At 39.7% G+C, this 12,614-nt stretch overlaps 1 protein-coding gene across 1 annotated transcript in view; it reads right to left on the reverse strand.

Annotated features, from left to right (window-relative positions):
• Nucleotides 1-12,614, reverse strand: part of TPH2 (tryptophan hydroxylase 2) — a 115,320-nt gene that overhangs the window by 51,593 nt on the left and 51,113 nt on the right. The gene's annotated exons all lie outside the window — the stretch shown is intronic.

The raw sequence follows: 12,614 nt of genomic DNA on the forward strand, positions 1-12,614 counted from the left end.
ATTGCACTGCATCCCATGTTACACTTTGCCAGGCACTGAGAAACAACAGAGGGTCATATCATCATCATCAAAGTGGTTTTTCCCATAGACAATTTATCTGCCTATAACATAAGCAACTCTCTTGAGTTCGCACACTGGAAGACCCAGTCCTCTGCTTTGTTTAACTTGAACTAGGTAAAAATAAAAGCTTAGAATCTCTCTCACTTGCCTGAGCTTCTATATGGAGCCAGATGACCAGGCAAAGGCAGGTATGTGTCACAACGAAGCAAGGCAGATGGCTTCCTGAGTCATTGCTGTGAATCACGGACTGCTCCCTAATACCAACCTATATTGGAGTGGATTCCCCTATGACTCACTGGGAATGGATCAAGATAGGAGCGTTTTATTTTCTTGACAAAACTAATTAGCCAGGTAACAACTGAAAGTTTTCTGTTTTCACCTGCGCTCCTCAGAAGTGGATCCCTTCAAATAGGTGCTATAATATAAACACCAGCTGCTACCACCATTATTACAAGCATAAAGTAAGTTGGATGGTCATGTGGTTGAAGCAAGTGAATGGTGGTCAAGAGCACAAGATTGATGCCCACATAAAACAGACGGCATTACTCAATCTAAAAATCTTGTTCCCACAACTCAAACCACATCCCCAGTCATGGCCAGGCACTTCATAGACACATCAGGTTGAAAGGGCGGCCAAGTGAGAATATTTGGACACAATATAAAAAGAAACTCCAAATTCATTTCCTATCAACTGTGTGACAATAACTTTCTTTTTTGCACACAAACTGAATTTGTGGAAAAGAATATGTGGTGGTTACTCTCTAATCACATTGCTTAAGACAAAGAATCAGACTCATTAGATTTTAAGGCATAAGGGGAATTTAAACATTGTCCAAGCCCCTCATTTTACCTATGAAGAAATTAAAGGAAAAGAAAAAAAAAGAAAGCTAAAATACACTGAGCTCTTTTTTGTGCTAGGTACTATACTAAATATTTTCGTATCACACTAGTAATTTCACTTACTAGTAACGTTCACTTACAAAGAATTCAGATTATTCCCATTTGAAAAATGGGAAAACCAAAATTTAGTAAATTTTACTTTTCCAACGTCACGTTATTAATAAGAGACAGAGACAAGATTTGAAAGAAAATTCCTCTGCTCAAAGCCCTGCTCCTTCTGCTCTGTTTACTCAGATATGGAGTAAATGAGAAGGGGGAGGGGGCACAGCTTAGGACATGGGGAGACAGTTTAACCGAGTTGCTTAGTACAAGTAAAAATGCAGTCAGTATGTCCTAAGTCTCTTTTGCTGCCACTCACTGGTCCTCAGACCTCCAATTACTTGAGAAGCCTTTTAAAAAATACCAGTGACTGAGCCCTACTTATGACCAATTCAGTCAGATTCTCTGGGATGGACCTGAGCATCTGCATTTTTTTAAATGCTCTCAGGGCGATAATAAGACCCAGCCAGGGTGGAGACCAGCTGGCACAATGGATGATGCTAGGAGTCTCCTAGCAGGCTTCAAGCAAGTAGTACTTGAAACTAAAGCTGAATGTGATTATGTAACTTTGAGCTGCCCAAGTTTAATTGCACTAAAATTACATCATAATACTGGGAAGTAAGGAAAGGCGGTGAAAGAAACTTCACTAGTAGTTAATTACTCCTCCATGAGCATTTGATTCAGTTAAAGGTCTAATACTTCTATCTTGGGAGTGGACCCTAAAGACTCACTCCTGTGATCTGTTTTTTAAAAGGTGTGCAGTCTGCACCAAAGTTGGAATTAGCATCAAGTGGCCCAGCATTAACAAATCTGCATACCCCCCATTGTAGCCCTATGATGTAAATACTAAAGCATCCCTACCGATCCAGGCAGAAAACATGACAATAATTCCAAAACTGGCCAGGTGTCAAACTCCAGGGAAATACTGAAGATGATGAGTGTTAGCTTGTGATATAATAAGCAAGTTAAGCAGAAACTAAAATCACAATTATTGCGGCCAAGCTGTATTGAATGCTTACTATGGGCCAGCACTGTGCTAAGTGCTTCATGATGCGAGAAGAGGGTAGGTTGTGGTACTTGGTGGTGGATTCTGGGGGCAACACTGGATTTACTTTCGAGCTTGTTAAATACTTGACGAAGGCTGCTGCAGAAGACAGTGTCCTATCTACCTGGGTCCAATGGGGCCCAAAAGCTTACAGGTAGAAGGGAAAGGGAAGAAAGTTGGCAGTTAAAAAGGACAGAAGAAGGAAAATACTAGACATCCAGAGACATCAAGGAGTTGATTCTCCATGGCAGGAAAGGAGCTGTCACCTGGATTTTAGGTTAGGGTGTCATTATCAGAAACCCGTAACTCCCAGCCAACTTAAGAACTTTTACTAGCATTTCAGTAACAAGGTAATCCAACCATACATACAAGAAGAGAAAAGAAATTATAAATTTGGAAGGTAAAAATCATACAATATAGCAGAATGAGTTATATTGTTTCTTTAAGAGTGAAACCCTGCAGCAAGATGTCTAACAGAATCATTAATGGAATGCTATGGACGCCCCTCGGCCCCCCAACTCCACACAGAGACCCTGAGACAACACTGGCACTCAGATGCCTGAGCAAGTGTAGAGGCAGCACGTACAGGAAGTCACTTCTCACTGAGCCAGGGCTTTAAAACCCTACATTTCAAGACCAGAAACAAGATTGTTATCCTTTACAACTTTGATGGAACACTCCCAGAAATAAACACCAGATTGTTCTCCATCCCAATGTCTTTGGCTAAAACACGTGGTGTAGACAAAGGAACTGAAGTGCCTGGAAACTCTTTAACCAAACACCAAAGAAAGATTTTTGATGTTACTAATAAAAGCAATTAATTAATTTTTTGAAAAGTTGACTTTTTTGGGGTTTCTTTGAGATTGAAGGGCTTTAAAAGCTGGGTTAACTGTGACTCTGAGGGACTGAAAGAGGTTCCAGGCTATTGAGAGACTGAGGGAGAAGGCTAAGCCTTCTCTCCAACCTTTGTGTTAATTGAGTTCTGCTGGGCTGAAATCGTGCTATTTCACCCTATTTTACAAAGTGCAATAGCTCTTATATCCTGCATGTGAAGTAGCTCACGATCCCTATGTCAGTCCACAGCTGGACCCCTGAGTATCTAATTATGAACACGCTTCCGATGTGAGTCCACAATGATCAACTTATCTCACCAAATCTCTCTTAAAAGACTCAATTATTTGGCTATAATTGTACCTGTCAGCACATGCTGCCTTCAATCTCTACATTGGCAAACTTTTCTCTTTTTAACTCACATCCCTTTGATGCATTTTTGCCCGAATAATGCTTTTCAGAGCCTTTTTCACAAAAGTGCTCTGTTCACTGGAAATGTAGGACCTTTCAAAACACTTAACACTGTAAAACATCTGCCTCCTTTTGAAAAAAAAAGAAAAAGGGAAACTAGAGCTGATATCAGACACTAAACTTTTGCCGCTTTAAATTGCAATCTTCTCTGATAAGCCCTGTTAGGAGAATTCTAAAGATGGACCTACACAGGGGCCTGGGCTAAATGTCTCCAGGGAATTCTTAAATCATTCTAAGAAAGTTGTTATCATTTTGCTTCAGGGAAATACAGGTTCTGGTTGTTAAGTTCAACTTCAAAACGAGCCTGGCGTCTCTCTCCTCTTCTCAGTTTTCAAAGCTGACTCCTCATGCTCCTGTTGGACAACTCTTTTCATTCTTGCTGTAAATTAAAGCCTTTAAGAAGTAGTGAGTGAGCATCCAACATTTGCTTCTCATCCCAAATCAGTGCATCTGTTTTAAACCATATTTCTATAGGTTTTGGTTGTTCTAAATGACACAGAAGCCAGCACTTTAACTAAACTGTGAAGAGAAGGAAAGGAGGATATGTGAGAGGGATGGAGAGTTTGCACTGAGGAAAAGAAGCAGGAGGATGAGCTGGGAGCAAAAATAGGGTATTTTTTCAGCTTTCACACAACATTTGGTGGATAAGTGCAAGTAATTTGGATAACACACTAGGATGCATTGAAAAGGGGGTGACAATTTGTTTTCACTGCACTAAGGAAATGATAATGGGAATTAATCTGGTATTGAGGCAATTGTTTTTCAGTGCTCTCTTTGGAGCCATATACAGAAGTTCTTTAGTTTAGATTTACAATAGCATATGAAAACCTGGCCCAGATATAATTTTAGGTGGCTCTTATGATCCTTCCCTCTTATTCCTCTATTACCATGTAAATAAACACCTATGTGGCCCTCTTCTGATGAGGCCAAGCCCCTGGATGTTCCCTGGAAGAAATCTTTACTTTTCCCTTAGGAATCATAAGGAAGCCCCCTCATGTTACTCTTGTTCACTATGGTTCTTCCAAGACTGGCCAAAGATATTATAGCTACCTTTTTTGAAATTTAGCTCAGAAAGCATTTATTCTGTGCCTATTATGGACCAGGACTATGTTAGGAACTGAGGCTTAAAAGTAAAGGAGGCATAATCCCAGAACAACTCTTAGCAAAAGCCACCCTATGGTTCCATAAAAGAGCTGTCAAACAGCAAGTACCAACTTTCTTCATCTAGTGAAAGAAAGAATTTCCTGTTCTTACAAGTACCACAAAAAGGCCACGAGAGAAATGCCATTGATGTGTCTCCAGTTCCCCCACCATCCCTGATAGCCTATTTCTTGAAGAAATAAGAGATTCTTAACTCTTTCCCTGCACCCCCTCAATTTCACTAAATATTGAGGAGGCAATATAACATAGTGATTAAAAGCATACACTCTGGATTCAGACCTAAGTCCATTTCCCACATTCCTGCATAGGCATTACTTAGAGCAGTGCTATGAAATAGGACTTTCTGCAATGATGGAAATATTCTACATCCATGTTGTCCAATATAGTAGCCACTTGGCACAGGTGGCTATTGAACACTTGAAATGTGGCTAGAGCTACTGAGGAACTAAATGTATTAGTCAATAAATTTAAATAGCCATATCTCCACCATGTTTACAGCACAGACATATTGTTTTCTCATCTATAAAAGGAAGATTATAAAAGTCTCTATCTCATGGAGTTCTTAAACGATGTAGTAAGATAATGCATTGAAAACTTAAGTTCCCAAGTTATGCACTATTCACCATATTACACTGAATTATACTTACACCTAAGTCTACTGCACTTAAATAAGTTTTGTCTTTTTGGAAGATATTTTAGCACTTAAGAAGCAGGAAGGGGGAGTGACATTAGTGTCATGGTGGAGTGAGCTTGCCCGGGACTCTCTTCCCCTCCAACATACAACAAAAAGGAGTGACCACATTCCAACAGAAGATATCCTACTAGCACAGGAATCCTTGGAGAGTCACAGCAGCCAAACCATGGAGGGCAGAGAGGCTGGAGCCCCCCTTGGAGGAGCTGGAATGGGGTAAGAGAGAATTTCCCTCCCTCCCTCAAAGACTGGGACCACTGCCGCCGGAGGATCCATGAGGGAAAGAGTCGGGGAGGGTCCACACGTCCACAGGATCACCCAGGACTCCCCAGCGCCCTTGCAGACTAAAGGGAAGCCCTCTAACTGCGGGAAGGCTTTTGCGTGGGCTGACCTCATCAAGCCAAGACCCCAGAAGACCAGATAGAGAGAGCTGATCAGAAACCCGGTCTGGGCACAAGAGAAAGTGCCCCCACCACTTCATCCCGTGCTGTGCTGCGCCATCTGGGGTGAAGGCAGAGGGCTCAGAATACATGGCTCTTGACCCCCATCTAATGGCGAGAAGCTGTAACTGCAACTGAATAATATCACAATGGGGAAAAATCATACTTCCAGTATCAGGCAATTCATCAAATCTCCAGACCAGAGGGAAAACAATAAATACCCAGAACTATGTCCTCAGGACTCAGAAATAAGTAAACTAAATGACAACAAATTCAGAATAGCTATCCTCAAAAAACTCAATGAAGTAAAAGAAAATAGAGAAAAACAATTCGAGTTCAGGAGCTACTTCACAAAAGAGACTGAAACTCTAAAGAAGAATCAATCAGAAATACTAGAGATGAATAACACAATGGAAGAGATAAAACAAAACGCAGATTCCCTGAATGCTCACGTGAACACTATAGAGGAGCAAATCAGCATAATCGAAGATACACATGTTGAAATGCTCCAGACAGAGGATGAGAGAGAACTAAGACTAAAAAGAAATGAAGAAAGTCTCTGAGAAATATCTGACTCGGGGAGGAAATGCAACATAAGAATTATAGGTATTCAAGAAGGTGAAAAGAAGGAGAATGGAGTAGAAAGCGTGCTCAAAGAAATAATAGCAGAAAACTTCCCAAATCTAGGGAATGAGAGAGAAATGCGTGTGGAGGAAGCTTCCAGATGTCCTAGATATGTCAATGTAAAAAGACCTACTGCAAAGTATAGAGAGGTAAAACTGGTAAAAATGAATGACAAAGAAAGAATACTCAGGGCAGCAAGGCAGAAGAAAATAACCCACAAAGGAACCCCCATCAGATTTTCAGTGGATTTCTCTGCAGAAACCTTACAAGCTAGGACTGGATGAAATGTCATATTCAAAACTTTAAAAGATAAAAATCTTCATCCAAGAATACTCTATCCAGCAAAAATATCCTTCAGATGTGAGGGAGAAATTAAATCTTTCCCAGACAAACAAAAGCTAAGGGACTTCATAGCCATGAGACCCGCCCTCCTGCAAGAAATCCTCAAGAAGGCCCTCATACCTGACAAAAGAAAAAAGAGGGAGAAAGGGGTCACAAAACCCAGAGTAAGGAGACAAATAGATAGACAGAATCAGAATAGGATAGCAAATATTCAACTTTAGCAGTAGGCTAAAGGGAAGGAAAACTCCAAAAACAAAGAAGATCTTGTCACTTTAACCACAAATTCACAACACAAGTTGGAATAAGATGGGAAAATAATAACTTAGGAGGGGAGGAGGAAAAGGACTGAATTGGTTTAGACTAAGGAAATAAGAGGCCATCAGAAAATGGACTACGTTATGCATGAGATTCTGAATACAAACTTCAGGTAGCCACTAAAGTAAAAAGCAGAACAAAGACACAAAAAACAAATAAAGAAAAAACTAAGAAACACAGCATAAGAAACTGCAGAAGTCAATGGGTAGACCAAAACACACAGGACGAGAAAAAAAGGAAGTGCAGGAAAACTGGAAAACAAGTGACAGAATGACAGCATTAAGCCCTCATACATCAATAATCACCCTCAATGTAAACGGATTGAACTCTCCAATAAAAAGACACAGAGTGGCAAGATAGATTAAAGAACAAGTTACAACAATTTGTTGCCTCCAGGAAACACACCTCAGTTCCAATGACAAATACAGGCTCAGAGTGAATGGGTGGAAGACAATACTCCAAGCTAATGGCAAACAAAGAAAGCAGGTATCTCAATACTTATATTAGACAAAGAAGATTTCAAGATAAGGCAGGTAAAGAGAAACAAAGAGGGGCAGTATATAATGATCAAAGGGACACTCCATCAAGAAGAAATAACAATTATAAATATCTAAGACCCAACACAGGAGCACCAATGTTCATAAAGCAACTATTAACAAACTTAAAAGAAGGTATCAAAAATGACACAATAATAGTAGGGGACCTCAACACCCCACTCACATCAATGGACAGATCATCCAGACAGAAAATCAACAAGGAAACAGTGGAATTAAATTAAAAGCTCAAACAGATGGACTTAATAGACATTTATAGAACACTCCATCCAAAAACAGCAGAATACACATTCTTCTCAAGTGTGCATGGAACATTCTCAAGGATAGACCATATGTTGGGAAGCAAGGCAAGCCTCTATAAATTTTAAAAAATTGAAATAATAACAAGCATATTCTCTGATCATAATGCTATAAAGCTATAAACTAATTACAAGAAAAAAGCTGAAAAAGGGACAAAGATGCGGAGACTAAACAATGCTATTGAACAAGCAATGGATCATTGAAGAAATTAAAGAAGAAATCAAAAAATACCTGGAGACAAATGAAAATGATAGCATGCCATATCAACTCAGATGGGATACAGCAAAAGATGTATTAAGAGGGAAATTCATCGCAATACAGGCACACGTCAACAAACAAGAAAAATCCCAAATAAACAATCTCAAATTACACCTAACTGAATTAGAGAAAGAAGAAATGAAGCCCAAAGTCGGCAGAAGGAGAGAAATGATAAGACTCAGAGCAGAAATAAATGCTATTGAAACAAAAAAGGCAGTAGAAAGGATCAATGAAACAAAGAGCTGGTTCTTTGAGAATATAAACAAAATTGGCAAACCCCTAGCCAGACTTACAAAGAAAAAAAAGAGAGAAAGCTCAAATAAACAAAATCAGAAATGAAAAAGGAGAAATAACAACAGACTCCACAGAAATACAATGGATTATAAGAGAATACTACAAAAAACTATATGCCAACAAAATGGATAACCTAGAGGAAATGGATAAATTCTTGGGCTCCCACAATATCCCAAACCTGAGTCAAGAAGAAGCAGACAATCTGAACAGACCAATCAGAAGGAAAGAGATTGAAACAGCAATCAAAATCATCCCAAAGAATAAAACCCCAGGACCAGACGGCTTTCCTGGGGAATTCTACCAAACTTCCAGAGAAGATTTAATACCTATGTTTTTCAAGCTATTCCAAAAAATTAGGGAGGATGGAACACTTCCTAACACATTCTATGAGGCCAACATCACTCTGACACGAAAGCCTAATAAGGACAGCTCAAAAAAGGAGAACTACAAGCCAATATCACTGATGAACATAGATGCAAAAATTCTCAACAAAATTTTGGCAACTCAAATTCAGCAATACATCAAAAGGATCATACATCATGATCAAGTGGGATTCATACCGAGGACACAGGGATGGTTCAACATCTGCAAATCAATCAACGTGATACACCACATCAACAAATTGAGGAATAAAAACCACATCATCATCTCAATAGATGCAGAGAAAGCATTTGACAAGATCCAACAGCCATTTATGATAAAAACTCTGAACAATATGGGGATACAAAGAAATTACCTCAACATAATAAAGGCCATATATGACAAACCCACAGCCAACATCATACTCCATGGGCAAAAACTGAGCGCCATCCCCCTGAAAAGTGGAACGAGCCAAGGATGCCCTCTATCACCACTCTTATTCAACATAGTACTGGAGGTTTTGGCCAGAGTAATTAGGCAAGAGAAAGGAATAAAAGGAATCCAAATAGGGAGGGAAGAAGTGAAACTCTCCTTGTTTGCAGACAACATGGTCTTATATATAGAAAATGCCAAAGAATCCATTGGAAAACTTAGAAATAATCAACAACTACAGCAAAGTTGCAGAGCATAAAATCAACTTGCATAAATCAGTAGCATTTCTATACTCTAATAATGAACTAACAGAAAAAGAACTCAAGAATACAATCCCATTTACAATTGCAGCAAAAAGAATAAAATTCCTTGGGGTGAATTTAACTAAGGAAGTGAAAGATCTGCACAATGAAAACTATAAGACTTTCCTGAAAGAAATTAATGACAACATAAAGAGACGGAAAGGCATTCCATGTACATGGATTGGAAGAATAAACATAGTTAAAATGTCCATTCTACCTAAAGCAATCTACAGATTCAATGCAATCCCAATCGGAATCCCAATGACATTCTTTGCAGAAATAGAATAAAGAATCCTAAAATTCATATGGGGCAACAAAAGACCCCGAATTGCTAAAGCAATCCTGAGAAAAAAGAATACAGCTGGAGGCATCACAATCCCTGAGTTCAAAACATACTACAAAGCTACAGTAATCAAAACAGCATGGTACTGGTGCAAAAACAGGTGCACAGATCAATGGAACAGAATTGAAAGCTCAGAAATAAAACCATACATCTGTGGACAGCTAATCTTCAACAAAGGAGCTGAGGGTATACAATGGAGAAAAGTAAGTCTCTTCAACAAATGGGTAAACTGGACAGCCACATGTAAAAGAATGAAAATTGACCATTCTTTTTCACCATTCACAAAAATAAACTCAAAATGGATCAAAGACCTAAAGATAAGACCTGAAACCATAAGGCTTCTAGAAGAAAATATAGGCAGTACATTCTTTGACATTAGTATTAAAAGGATCTTTTCAGACACCATGTCTTCTCAGACAAGAGAAACAATAGAAAGAATAAACAAATGGGACTTCATCAGACTAAGAGCTTCTTCATGGCAAAGGTAAAACAGGATTGATCAAAAAAACAACCCACTAATTGGGAAAAAATATTTGCAAGTCATACATCTAACAAAGGGTTAATCTCCATAGTATATAAAGAACTCACACAGCTCAACAACAAAAAATCAAGCAACCCGATCAGAAAATGGGCAGGAGACATGAACAGACATTTCTCCAAAGAAGATATACAGATGGTCAACAGGCACATGAAAAGATGTTCATCATCATTGATCATCAGGGAAATTCAAATCAAAACTATGCTACGATATCACCTTACATACATTAGAATGGCAAAAATAAGTAAAACAAAAAGTAACAAATGTTGGAGAGGTTGTGGAGAAAAAGGAACCTTCATGCACTGCTGGTGGGAATGCAAACTGGTGCAGCCACTATGGAAAACAGTACGGAGATTTCTCAAAAATTAAAAAGAGAAATACCATATGACCCAGCCATCCCACTACTGGGTATCTATCCAAAGAACTTGAAATCAGCAATTCCAGAAGTCCCATGCACCCCTATGTTCATTGCAGCATTATCACAATAGCCAAGACGTGGAAACAACCTAAGTGCCCATCAACTGATGATTGGAGAGAGAAGATATGGCATATATATACAATGGAATACTACTCAGCCATAAAAAAGACTAAAATCGTCCCATTCACAACAACATGGATGGACCTTGAGGGTATTATGCTAAGTGAAATAAGCCAGATAGAGAAAGACAATCTCTGTATGACTCCACTCATATGAGGAATTTAAACATGTGGACAAAGAGAACAGATTAGTGGCTACCAGAGAAAAGGGGCATGGGGGTGGGCACAAAGGGTGAAGTGGTGCACCTACAACACGACTTATAAACAATAATGTACAACTGAAACTATCATAAACTCGATAAAAATTTAAAAAAAAAAAAAGAAGAAGCAGGAAGGGACTGGCCCAGTGGCATAGTGGTTAAGTTTGCATGCTTGCTTTGGTGGCCCAGGATTTGTGGGTTCGGATCCTGGGTGCAGACCTACACACTGCTCATCAAGCCATGCTGTGGTGGCATCCCACATACAAAATAGAGGAAGGGGGGAACAGGTGTTAGCTCAGGAACAATCTTCCTCACGAAAAATAGAGAAGCAGGAAGCTTCCAGGACAGAGGTCATGCCATGTTCATCTCTGGGTTCCTGGTGCTTAGGAAACCTGGCACGTGGTAGATGCTGGGTAACTGCTTTTTGTACTCAACTGAATAGAGCAGTGATGGTGGGCTCTATTGTTCCATATCGAGGTATAGCCAAGTGAATCCCAAGTATCATTTTCCTCACTTTCAGTGTAGCATAAGGACTTTGGACTAGATCATGGTTTCTGGTTCTATGACTGTAGGGAAATTACCCGACGTTTTCGGATCTTGGAATTGCCATCTGTAAAATGATGACAGTCCTGTCTACCTCATAGAGATGAGCGGAATGATGACAAACACTACATGTGTGGGAAATGTCAGATCCCTTTGTCCTTCTCTCTCATGGTGGCTTCTGTGCCTGTCAATAGATGTCATTCTCTACACAGTAGTGAAGAGGTACGAACAGTAGTTATGTCTTCCTTACCTAAAATTTGATCATTTTGAATTTCTTCTTCTGAACTTGCAATTTAAAAATGCAAATATTCCTGAGAGAATTTCTCCTAGGTCATCTCAGCCTTGCACACCCACAGCTCCATAAATGAGCCTCTCCCTGACTGTGCGGCACCAAGGGGATGTGCGCTGTGATTCGGGCACAGGTGCTGCTGACTGCTGATGCTGGATTATGGGCACCTCGTGAGGAAGGCACACCTTGGGGCGTGAGCGGTGGGGAAAAAATCCTGCTTTGAATCTGTTAACATATATATTTATTTCTCTTATATATATATATATGAGAAAGCTTAATCCCAAATCACTACAGATAATAGCCTCAAAGAACAAAAACAGAGCTCCAGCAGGCACTTAGTCACAGATTTGTTTTCAAAATGCACAGGTTTTAAATAATGTACAGGGTTGTGTTTTCTTTATGTAGAATGTTTGTTGTTGGAGAACTTGGAGCTCTCGAGACAAAGGGCTCTGTGAAAAGTCTTAGGGGTTACTTTTGCTTTTCCGCACTTCACAAAACTAGACACAATATTACGATTGGCAGCTTGGGAGTCCACCTCTAGGAACGTAGTGTTACAACTCAGGACACGCTGGAATTCCATGAGGCGCTTGAGCCTCCACGTGCATTTAAGAGGTGCCACGTAAGGGTGGACATATTTGGTATTTATATAAAGCTTTTTTCTCTTCACACATCGAAGCGTGTATTTCATCATCAGTCACACAGGAAGGTTAGGTGGCTTGCTGAAGTCACGCTGAGTGCTGACAGT

Source organism: Equus quagga, chromosome 19, assembly GCF_021613505.1.
Source record: "Equus quagga isolate Etosha38 chromosome 19, UCLA_HA_Equagga_1.0, whole genome shotgun sequence".
NCBI lineage: Eukaryota > Metazoa > Chordata > Mammalia > Perissodactyla > Equidae > Equus > Equus quagga.